This window comes from Mercurialis annua, linkage group LG8, assembly GCF_937616625.2.
Source record: "Mercurialis annua linkage group LG8, ddMerAnnu1.2, whole genome shotgun sequence".
Taxonomy (NCBI): Eukaryota; Viridiplantae; Streptophyta; class Magnoliopsida; order Malpighiales; family Euphorbiaceae; genus Mercurialis; species Mercurialis annua.
Window position 1 is genome coordinate 41344455 of NC_065577.1, and position 13394 is coordinate 41357848.

At 28.1% G+C, this 13394-nt stretch overlaps 1 long non-coding RNA gene across 1 annotated transcript; it reads left to right on the forward strand.

The window, feature by feature from the left end:
• Window positions 1-221: 221 nt before the first annotated feature.
• On the forward strand, window positions 222-3062 carry LOC126661072 (uncharacterized). The gene is made up of 2 exons (XR_007635502.2): window positions 222-363; window positions 1606-3062. It is a non-coding gene; the product is annotated as an uncharacterized LOC126661072 (long non-coding RNA).
• The last annotated feature ends 10332 nt before the right edge of the window (window positions 3063-13394 follow it).

Consider the following 13394-nt stretch of genomic DNA (forward strand, 5'->3'; position numbering starts at 1 on the left):
TAATTATTTTAAATATTTTTAAAAGCCCAAAAATATTTTAACTCAGCCCATATGATATGATTTAATGTTTTTGAGTGTTTGAGAAAGCTGAGTTTATTTTGCCCCTAGAGTTCGAATTATTTACAAGAATGCCATAATGGCAAACTCGTAAATAATTGAACAACCAAATAATATCTAGATATTTTCCTAAGCTAAACTTGATGCCCAAGTCTTTAATCTTCTTCTCCATTTGAGTGTGGGTGCCGAACCATTCAAGATCAAAACACAAAAATTTATTCTTACATTTTCTCTCAAAATTTTCTTAACAAAAGTTGTCGGGGATATTGCGTAGAACGTTAATCTCTATTTGCATGTTCGTTTGAGGTATAATTTCAAGCTCAAATCTTAGTTTTTAGTTGCTGATGTTGGTTGAATCTTAGAAACATGCTTAGGATGGTTTATATGTGATGTTTGATGGATAATTAGTTGGTTTTAGTAGTTGTTTATATGGGTTTCGATTTTTAAATAATTTTTCCGTGAAAATTAAATTATTTATTTAAATTTCTGGGCTGATCTATATGTTGAGGTTTATATATGCTTTAAAGTGTAATTTTTGTGGATTAAAAATGTTAAACATTTCGGGTGTAAATTTAATTAGTTGGGTTTTGATTTTTAATTGTTTTAAAGCTTAAAAATAGCTTAAAAAGAGTAAATAAATTGATTTTTAATTTCTGGAAATAAATTGGTTCATGTATGAGTTATATTTGTGGTTGATGTTAATTAAATGTATAATGGTGAATTTTTAGCGGTTTAATAATCGGGTTTAATTTTTAATAACTCTATTCGGCTAAAATTTGATGAAAAAGGGTAAAACTGTCATTTTAATTTCTGGACAGAAATAATTCATGAAAAATTTCTGGAAATACATATGATAATTATTTATGGAATTTAAATGATTTTTGTGTAGTGTTTTGACGGATTAATAATTGGTTTTGATTATTAATTGATATTTTGGTTTTAATGGTTAAAATAATGAAAAATATTATTTTAAAATTTTGGGCTGTTGTTTTTACAAGATAAAAATTAAAAATGTATTTGAAAATGATTTTGGTGAATTTCGGTGTTAAAATGTATTAAAATGAATTTTTAAGCGTTTTTAGCGTTTTTGAGTTTTCCGGCCAAAACCACCGGAATACGGTGACCGGAGTTTGAGTGAAGGGGATAGAGCATGTTGGCTCAGTCCTAAACTCAGTTGGCAGCAGTTAGTGCCGAAATGTTTTTGGTAGAAAATAAGGGGGGGCCGAGCCCCGGGTCAAAAATATTTTACGGAAAAATATTTTTGGTTATTTTTGAATTGTGATATGTTTGATGAGATTTTCTAAAAGAGTATTTTTAGAAAATTATGTGAATTGAATGTGTGTTAGAATTATATGAAGTTATAATTCTATGTTTATTTATGGAATTAAATAAACTATGTGGTGTATCGTATAGAAATACGATGACGCGGAAAGAGATAGTCGGAATCAAATTTGGTTTGTGATTATGTGGTTATATGGTTGAGTCGGTCTAGAGTATATCCTAGAATTTAGAGTTATTACATTTATTAATGTTTAATCTCTAAATTAGATCCAGCGAGTTTTGTCGCGGAAGCCGGCGAGCAAAGGTTTTAAATATTCGACGGGTGGTATTTTTATATATTTGGAATAAGCGAGTACTGTGAGTGTGTTTACAACTTATACTGCTAAATATTAGTATTAAAAATATTGCGAACTGCTTTACATGATTTGCAAATGCTTTATTTTATTTTGAATTTAAATCGCATGAACTATTATACATAGTTTTGAAACCGATTTAGATTCATTGAAACATGCTTACTATTGGGCGGCAATAGTGCTGTGTGATCACCGGTATTGCATTTAGAATGGGTTGCATGTGAATATACTGTGTGAATCCTGGCGACGGCCTGGAAAGTCAGGCGACGGCCTAGACTCTGTGTGAACAAATCTTCAGAGGCAACGGAATATAGACGACCAAAGGCAGTCAGCAAACTGCCGAGATCTGAGAGGTTGAACCTTTTATTAAAAAAAAGTGAAATTGGCGACAGTATTTATGTACTGCCGAAATCCGTTGTATTGTAAGAAGAGTCTGGGACTTTCAAATACATAAAATACGAGTAATCGGATTTGACTGGCTAAAAGTACAAAAAAAAAAAGAAAATAAATACGGCCAAAGAAAAATAAAAGGTTAACCCGAATGGAATGGAAAAAAAAATGGAATATTTATGTTTCCTGTGTTGAAAGCATATAGGAACATGAATCATGGTTTAGGGTTTCGTATGAATCGGTAATCTGGAATGCATTGCTTTCATATTAATGTTTATTAGTACATGTTGTACGCATTCACCAGTTTTTATAACTGACCCCGTTGAATTTAATATTTTTACAGGCGAGTAGTTTGACGTGTGAATTTCCAATTTCTTGTTCCGGAAATCCCTGGCTTGAATAAAGTGAGAATGACTTTCCTTTATGTGTCTAGAGTTGCAGTAGCTAGAATAATGAACGGTAATACCTTAATAGTCGTTGGACTTATTTATGCTTTATATTTTATAACGCTAAACTCTGATAATATGTAATATGTGAATGCTGTGCGAAAGTCCGAGCGACTGCACTTGAATAAAATGCGGCGAACGCATCTGCATAGTGAAATGCAGTTAAGTCCATAAAAAAATGGCATGCATAATGAAATGCAGTAATTACCATAGTAAGATGGTATGCACCTGAGATGCATGATAAACCATAGAGAAATGGTTTTGAAACTAAAATGCAATAATTAAAGAGAAAATTATGTGCATGTTTTTAAATGGTAATTTTCATGAGAACGTTTTAAACTGCGATTTTAAAATGTTCGAAAATGATTTGAATTCCGCGAAAAATTTTAAGTGATTTTTAATGTATTTTTAAGGCTTGCTACGGGTTTCGGAGCAACCACTCCCATTCCCTAGCGCCGGTCTCAATGCCGAGAATCGGGTCGTGACACTTTATTTTGGATTTTAAGATTATACTCAAGAATGTTTACTTTTCTTCTTTATGATCCAAATACTTTGTTTCATTTACAAAGAGAATATATTTCAAATTGATCCTAAATTGGTACAAGTAATACACATTACTTAAATGCACTCCAAAAAGATTTCCTACACTCTTTTCATGTATTAATTGAAAAATAGAAATATAAACATAGGAAGAATATAAGAAATTATTTTTGGAGAGTATATAATCATTCCCTAAACTATGGACATTTTATATGGAAAAACAAAAAAGAAGAAGAATTAGTTATTTATAATCAATACAAAAAGACTTGGAGTAATTTTTATTAATATTGAAGTCATAAATGAAAAATCCATTATTAATAGAGAAGAAAAAACATGATTTTTTTAAATCAACCATATTACAAGAATTAGGTCAAAAATTAGAATAAATTAAATGTGAAAAGTGAAGTAGTTGAAAATAGGCATAATACATAGCCGTATCCCCGCACTTTTAACTTTTTGCACATGAGGTCCCTGCACTTCATTGTTCCTATTATAAATCCCTGCACTCCTTAATCCAGCAGCCCGTGATCCCTCAGTTCAAGCGAGTGTTAACGCCGTTAAACACTTCCATCCATCTATTTAAATGTGAAATATATGTTTTTATGTGGCAGATGATATCCTTAACCTTTTCTCTTGTTCAACTAAGTAGCCTTCACAAATAAATGCTTGAAAAATTTATCTTCAACAGCTCTATCAACATCATGAACAAACATATCAGTTTCTCCGCTCTCTTTATTCCTCTCCATTAACCCCGCCGTGTAGGTCGCCGTCATCCTCCCCTGCGCCTCGTCGTGATACCTAGTCGGGGCGTCCACCATTATCAAATCCCATCTGTATCATATACATCACTAGGGAAGCGTTTAAAAGCCATCTGACAATAAGACAATCTTGGGTCACTTACAACTCTACATTCTTCATCTCTGGTTCCTTTCTCCATTAACCCAAATGACAAGTACTTCTTAATATGGGTAGAAAAATACTGCAGTTAGTTTGAACAAATGGACACTGAATTGTTTTGTGTCCTTTGTTGGATGATATGGTTTTCTAATGATGAAATTTGTTTTCTGGAAATGTTATTTCAGTAGAGAAAATTTTATAGTCCAGCTCTAAAATTTTGAATGATTTCAGAGAAGCAAACAACAGCAAAGGGCAGCTTCAGTGCAATAAAACTGCATTATGGAGTAGGTGAGGCTATGCTTTGGGCATTCGAATTGCTCAGAATTGTCACTTTCGGAAGGTTGAAGTTGCAAGTGATAACTCCCAATTAATTGCTGCTTTAGCAAATGAAACCAAATTTCTGACAGAAGTTGGTGATATTCTAAAGGACATTAGAGAAATAGCTAAGTCTTTGAAGAGGTTAAGTGGTGTTTTAGCCTAGACAAGCCAGTCGTTCCCAAAATCTAGCCTCTGCTATTGGTTTTGAAGATTGTATATGGATTAAAGAAATAAGTTAAAGAGTTCGTGCCATGTTGGTTGGAGGAGAAGCAGCAAAGTGATAGTAGTGGTGGCTGAGATAAATCTGCTAGTGGCTTTGGTTTATTGTTTTTGATTTCTATTTTTCTTTTTGTGTGTGTTTTTGTTTAGTTATTTGGCTATTCATAAAAAAATATACATTATATATTGATATAATTGATAAATTTATGGTATTTTTTATATCCAATAATCATATATTTTAGATACTACAAAAATATTTTTTCACATTCTTGTTTAATTACTTTTATATAATTATTTTTTTTACTAATGGATCAATATTTAAATTTATAAGAAAATAATAACTAATTATTATATTAAATAAGATTATATATAGAAAAATAAAAAAATTAAATTTTATAATATTAATTATGTTTTTTAAAACTGTGTATAATGATAAAAAAAAGTGAATAATTTTATTGGGTTTGAGTATTATATAATTATTTTAATTAAATAAATAAAAAATAATGTTGGTATAATACATCACCAATTTTAATAATATACTATAAATTTATATAAAATAAAAATTAGCATCTGGTTAGAAATCAATATTATTTAAGAATAATATTATACCATTTTTTTATGTTGGTTAGAGTTACTCTAATTAGAAAGGATTAACATCGGATCCACAAGTATCTAATTATGGCCTGCCACTACATTACATATTTGCAGTAACCAATACGTGAGACACACTCGCCAACTTCTGTTAACGGAGGGACTACGGGCTGCTGGATTAAGGAGTGCAGGGGTTTATAATAGGGACAACGAAGTGCAGGGACCTTATGTGCAAAAAGTTAAAAGTGCAGGGACACGGCTATGTATTATGCCTTGAAAATATATAGAGAATTGATTAGAATGAGATCAATTTGTGGATAACATGTTTCCAATTCACCAATTTTCTTTACAGTTGTTGATTTTTCATTTGCTTTCAATTATATGCTATCTTATATTCTTCATATTTCTCACCAAATATTGATGTGTGCCCATTTTTCCCCTCCAAAATAATTATATTATTATCGCATGTACATATTTATAACAATTGATCCAAATTTATAGGTTAATTTTACTTGTATATAAATATGAAAATGACATTTCTTTATTGGATTCTATCTTTTGTTAATTTGGACCTCCTAAGTTCCATCCCAAACTTCAAGCTTTCTTCCTTTTCCTTATAATTGGGGCTAGACTCATGTTTGAGGTATATTTTTGTGTACCAATTTAAATCAACATCGAAATTTTAACTAATTTAATGGAGCAATAATAAGTAGGTTAATAGTCGATGAAATCATTTGTTCCATCATTTTTAGTGGTCTAAATGAAGTTAAACCAAATTATTTGTGGTTCAAAGTATTACATCATATAAGCATATATGAGACTAGAAAATAAAGAGAGAGGACTAGAAGAAAATAATATTAATAATACTACAAAATAGAAAAACAATGTCTGATTTATTTGTCCAAAAATAGATAAAATACAGGTTAGATATATTTCAAATTTATAGCAACTATTATAAATTTTAATTTTCATGCCGTCTTACAATCACATTGTTTACAATTCTTATCATCAATATAAAATATTGTTTTATAAGATAATTTTTTTCGGGAGTGGCTCCCCTCAAGTTTAAAATTCCTCCATTTCTCTCAAGTCCATTTAGATGAATGACACATAAGCAAATTGATAAAGAAATTATCCCATTTTTTTCTTTTTACATGATATCACATTGTCATAGTATTCCATCATATTCAGCCATTTATTGAAAGACAAGTCTTTTAAGTATAAATTCCTAATTTCCTAATATCTTTAGGGATTAGGATTCCTCCAAAATTATTTTAATTTGAGGGGGTTAAATTGACGATTTACACTGTTCATTATTAAATGAATTGTTTAAATTTATTTAGATAAAAATTGTATTTTTTAATTTATACCGTTTATTTGGTAATGGAATGTATAAATTCAATGAATTTGAGGAAATTTTAATTTTATGTTTAAATTATTATCCTGTCATAATAATGTTTTATCATGAAACCATACCATTTTAAAGTTTATTAACCATATCAAAATTAAATCTTATGATGTGTCTCATTCAAATCCTAGAGCCAATCAAGCAGTGGTCAGCTCCAAGATTTCATAATATTTGCCAAAATAGAAAATACAATTCAACAAAATAAAAATGAAGTTTCAACTAAAAATGATGACATAGTTGAACCAATTAATAGCAGCAGAATGGCTAGTAAGTGTAACCAATAATTTTGCCTACTTTTTCTGGCTTAATATGCAAATTATGAATGAGAAATAAACTTTAAGATGATGAAACTTAGCTAATTAAATTAAAATTTGGTAGCAATATTGGTTGACATGTGTCAGTGTTTAAACTAGTTAGAGGTTCTATAAACTTCCCTTCAACTACTTCAGATTACAGTCACCAACCACTGATTTTTAAAAAATTGCTGATTTTGTATTGCACATAACTTTTGTTTTCCATTATAAATGGGTATGAACTCATAAGAATATCCCACATTTTATATGGATAAGTTAATTTTAGTAATGGTCTATTGAACACATATCAATTGTCTAAACTTGATTTATAATTAATTATTCTTACATATATAAGTGAACTTTCAAATCTAGTGAAGTTTTTTTGTTAAGAAATGAAGGTATTGGATGTGGGTAAGAATTTCAATAAAAAAGAAAAGTTATTTACCCAAAACTAAATTTGTATTCCAATAATTGTATTTTTTATCCAAAGATAATATATTAACATAAAAAAAGTTACAACCTAAATCTTCAAAATACATCGTAGATCAGATTATAAAAAATAAAAGACAAATTGAAACGCTATAATCGATCCACGAAAAAAACAAAACAAAAATAAAAAATTGAAAGACAAAGAGTTTACATGTGTGAAATTCCAGGAAGAATATTCTGACATCAATTCCACTTCGAAATTTTTATTCATCTCTTATTTTGCTGTTAATATACTTCAGACAATAAAAGAAGTTTGAATTTTCAAGAACTTGAATTTAAAATTTGAACAAACGCTAAAAATTTTGAACGATCCAAGGATCCTGAGAACACAAAATATATCAAACAAAACACACGAAAATCAAATAAAATTTCAAAAAAGGAGCAATTTATTCAAAACCAAGAAAAATAAATCAATAAACAAGTTAAGAGGCTATGATCCGGCTAAAAGCCGAAGATCACTATCCCCTGCGCTTGAAATAAAAAAAACGACTTTCTCTCACTATATAATTTTTCTCTCTCTAGGTGTACCTCTTTTTACCGCTTTTTTTACTGTCATTCAATATAAAAAAAACAATAATTGTTCGCATCACTCATTTTATATTAGAAGATATATATAATTCTCAATTTATATAAATATTTTAATTTTCTGTTCAATGGTAAATTAATCATATATAAAGCAAATTTATTATAATTAAGAAAAAGAATATTATTAATAAAATCTAGTGATTTTTTTATAAAATAATTTAAAATTTAGCTTTTAGTGTTAACAAATTTACTCAATAATGTATTTAAAATAACAAATGCTAATATTAAGATACTGTAATAATACATGAACATTTATCAAATTTTACAATTTGAAAATACTATATCTTAAAAATGTTTAAAAATATCTATGTTCATTTTGGATATTTCTACTTCTAGAAGGATAAATAGTTAATAATTACATTTAGCTGGATTAAAAATACATTAAGTTATGGAAAATTAAATAGATAAAACTAAAAACTACTTAAAAACTTAGAATATTTGAAGTTGACTCATAATATATAATCAAATTTTTTATAATAAAAAATTAAAATGCTTTTATCCAAAAACAATGGACACAACTTTCTTTAGTTAATTCTCAAAAAGAAAATAAAACTTTATTTAGTTTGTGGATAAGAAACACGGAAACTTCGACAAAGCTGTGTTTCCCGTTTCGGAAACGTTTCGGAAACCGGAAACTCTTGGACACCCGTATGAAACGTTTCGTGCCGTTTCCGTAAATAATAAAAATTTAAAATTTGTAAAAAAATTTAAAATTATTCCACAAATAAAAAAATCTAACTAGTGACCCATAAATTTTACATTCGCATTACCCACAATACATCAAATATACTTATTTGTGTTGAATTATATTATATTTGTTTATTTTTTTATAAAATTTTAAATATTTAGTATATTAAAATGAATTATTTTGTTAATTATCATAAATATTTAAATAATATTTTTATAAATATATCCCTAAATTTTTATTATTTACACGTTTCCCCCACGTTTCGTGTCCTTCATTTTGAAAAACTTTCGTTTCCCCGTGTCCGTTTCGTTTCGTTTCCATTTTCTGTTTCCGTTTCCGTGCTACCTAGATAAGCATTTTCTCGTTGTCATTTGTCTCATTCCCATTTGCTTTTCCCTTTCGTCGCCAAATCAGACTTATTCTCACCGCATTTACCGCGACGAACGGCAAAAAGATCCACCACCAATCATGGATCCACGTGGCAGACATATATTATATTTTAAATGCGTGGTGGCCTCCAACTAGGTCTTCACTCGGTACCGCTTTAATTTTTTATTATTCTGTAGTAAAGCTAACGAATCACGCGGCCAAGCACGTGATTGTGACCTGTTATGTTGAAACACGTGTCGTGAGTGATCACGTGCTTTAACCACCGTTATCTACTACTTACCTGTCGGGTCTTAGGTGTACAATTTTATGTCACATCTGGCGGTGCCAATCAGGCAGTTTGATTGGTGCCACCTGGACTTTACAGGTGGATAACGTTGAAGTATAACTTGGCTTACACGTTTAGGCTCGAAGAAGAGGTATCATGCTTAACCTTAAAAAAAAGTTGACATTTTGGTTTAAAAAATATCTATCAAATTTATCCTTCTCTGTCTTTTTTTAAATTTTTTTTCTAATTTTTAATATTTCGTTAGTAGTGGAAGAGCGTGTTTGAATCCCATCTAAATTTAGACAATTTAAATAACATATCATTTACCTATACTTAGACAAATTTAATTATAAAATTTAGCATATTACTCAATTATAAAATAAATTTTAAATAATTAAAACTACTAGTTAATATTTTAATATATGTTTGTTGATGCAGTGTCGGGTATATCTATAAATAATATTCCCACTGTCCTAATAGAATTGTCCATTTTACCTTTATCACACGGTTTAAGAAAAACAATTATTGTGTATAAATTTTAGTATAAAATTTTACTTACTTTTCTTAGAATACCCCTGTTTAATATAGGGTCCATATGCAATTTACTTTCACTTTATTTATTAGTGGATTTTAAATAGGGGTAGTATAAGAAAATTGAGTATAAAAGTTAATTACTTTTTGAAAGTGGACAAAAATTTTGGGACAAAAAAAAATTCTCAAAGTGGACAACTCTATCGGGACGGAGAGAGTAAGCTTAAATGCACCAACAATCATCAATTTTCGCGTGTTTTTAGTATTTAACATAATCTTTTAGCAAAAAATACATGAACTTTCAAAATTTTGCAATTAAAGAAACCAGCGCCGTTTTGAATGCAAAACAGCACCGGTTTACATTAAAACGATGCCGTTTTGGATGTAAAATAACACTATTTTCAAAGGTAACAATACGTGGTCTTAATTGTAAAAAATTAGAAAGTTCATGTTAAATATGTTAAAATTAAAAGATTATGTTGAATACCAAAAACACGCGAAAGTTTGTGATTTTTTATGCATTTAAGCCCAAATAATATAAGCAAAAAATATTGAAAATTAATTGAAATTCGAATTGCGACAAAATTCAAATTGATGTTGGTAATTATTAAAATTAAAGCATTACATTTTATTATAAAATATGCTTCTTTTTTTAATTTAATTTACGACTAATTCTACTCTTAACATTCAGTCAAACGAAATAGAGAGAGTATTGTGAAATAATAAATAAATAAACCTAAAAAAATAGCCATCTCACTAAAATTTGAAAATGAATTTTGTGGTAATATAAAATTTATTTATTTTAATTTTAATTGTGAGAAATTCTATACAGGATCCAATTATAAAACAATGCTTTCAAATTTTTTATATTCAGTTTATTTTTATTCGAGCCGGATGAATTTTTTTACGGCTTAATTACTTAAAAACCACCCACCTTATAATTTTTTTTATTTATACTATGACCTAGAAAAAATTTCAATTGTACCCTATTTTTAATTTTTATGTTTCATCTCTATCCTAATGAGTTGAATTGACCTATTTTTTTTTGAAAAAAGTTTAAATTAGTCCTTCATTTTTAACCTATATTCTAATAAAACGTTAATGTTAATCATTTATATATTTTATTTTTAATATTTTCATCTTTAAATTTAAATTATCAAAAAAATTACTCTTGGGGTACAAACGAAACATAAAAATTCAAAATAGAGTACAAATGAAAATTTTCCTAAATCGTGGTATAAATGAAAAAAATTTATAAGGTGAGTAGTTTTTAAATAATTAAGTCTTTTTTTTACTGAAAGCAAAGTTATAATCCTTGGGATTAAATCTCAGAATTTATTGCATGACAAAAAATACATTTGTGAATGTGTTAGATGGTGCTTGGAATATAAGTGTGTGGGCTGTGAAATTTGACTTTGAAGGGAGTCAATTGTGATGTATGCAAAGAGAGGTTTCCTGGCGAGGAAGCATAATTTCTGGCTTATAATATGGGGCCTTACATCCATTTTCATTATATTTAATTATATTACTATTAGTTTTTAATTGGATATGGATGAGCATCTCTTCAAATTTAACTAGATAATTTTTATTGAACAAAATTTAGATATTTCTAGACAAATGTGGTAAGGATTTTTTTATTCACTAGGTGTATTGTTTCATCATCATGACTTGATACAGACATTATACATATATTCTAAGCATAAAGATTTCAGTTATGTACATGCTGGAGAAGTTTTACATATAATATAAAATAAGTGGAATAATAATAAAAAAATAGTATTTTTATTTGAAATCTTTAAATTAGATTTTTCTCTAATATATAACTAAATATCAGTTTTTTCAAATCTGATTAAATGAACTTTAATTAAAGTAAAACAAAATCTTTCCAATCGAATTATTAATTACAAAAGTAATTTTGTTAAAGTTTTAAAATATGATAAATAATTAATTCAGTAATTTATTAAATTGAAAATTAGATATTACTAAACTTAAATTATTCAATACTTAATTTCTTTAAGAGTTTTTTTTAATTATTATAAATTTCATAATCTAAAACTAAAGATTGACATATTAGGTGATTAAAACCTACAAAATCTACTATTCTCATTTCTTAAGTATTTCTATTTTTTTTAAAAAAAAATATTATTAAAAATAATTAACTGTCAAATTTTTTGAGGTATATATCTTAAATCTCACTTAAAATAAATAAAAATATAATATACTCCCTCCGTCCAGTTTAAGAAGTCCCATATTCTATTTTGGGATGTCCCATTTAAAAAGTCTCATTACTATTTTTAGATTATTTTTCCATTGAATACCCCATTTTACCCTTATTTTAGTTATCTTAAAAGAGTTTTATGGAAAATTCTACTATCATTAATAGGGGCAAAACATGAAAAAACATAAAAAGACAAGAATAATTAATGTTTTCTTAATCTGTGTGTAAAGTCAAATGGAACTTCTAAAGTGGGACGGAGGGAGTAAAAACTTTAAGCTCATATTAGGTTGGCCAGTCTTTTGCATCATAACCTTTTTAAGACCATTGGAATTGATGTTGATCTATTTATTAATAAGATTCCTTTATATTGTGAAAATGAATTAATTCTAGAAACCCACAACTTCTTTATAAGTTCATAAAATTTGAAAAAAAATAGATAATATAGAACCAAGACGTTTGTTATAGCTGATGAATATATAGCCAAAAGTAATTAATACACAAAATAAAATAAATAGAAAGGCAAAGGGATGCAAAAGAAGATTAGTTTGCCTCCTTGTCTATATTTGGTATTGCAAATTGATAGACATTGCATGAGAGATATGTAATCATTTGTGTAATACCCCGTATTATTTGATAGTATTTATTTTCGCGCGTGTCTAATTTTTATTAAGTAGGACCTCGAAAATAGTTATTAAATTCACGAGATGAATTTATAAGTGTGAAAATGTGATTTTGTGTGTGTTTTGCCTTAAGTTTAACTTTTGGCAATTTTATGTGTTAAATGTGAATTTTGCGATTTTACGCTAAAAATCGTCAAAATAATTATTTTAATTATTTTAAAGGCCCAAAAATATTTTAATTCAGCCCATATGTTATGATTTAATGTTTTTTTGAATATTTGAGAAATTTGAATTTATTTTGCCCCTAGAGTTCGATTTATTTACAAGAATGCCATAATGGCAAACTCGTAAATAAACCAAACATGAAACTAATATCTAGATATTTTCTCTAGACAATCTTGGTGCCCAAGTAATTCAATCATCTTCTCCATTTGTGTGGGTGCCAAATTCTCCATTGCACCAAACACCAAAGCTTATACTTTTATTTTCTCACAAAATTTTCTTAATATAAAACGTAGCAAATTTCCCGTAGATTGTTAATCTATCCTTGCATGTTGAATCAAGGTGAATTTCAAAGCTCAAATCTTTACTTTTATTTGCTGATGTTAGTTGAGTTCTAGATACATGCTTAGGATGGTTAAAAATTGTTGTTTGATGGTTGATTAGTTGGTTTTAATTGCTAGTTTGATGGGTTTCGGTTTTAAAATAATTTTTCCGTGAAATTAAATTAATTATTTTAATTTTCTGGGCTGATCTAAATAGTGAGGTTAAAATATGCTTTAAAGTGTGATTTTTGTGGATTAAAAATGTTAAAC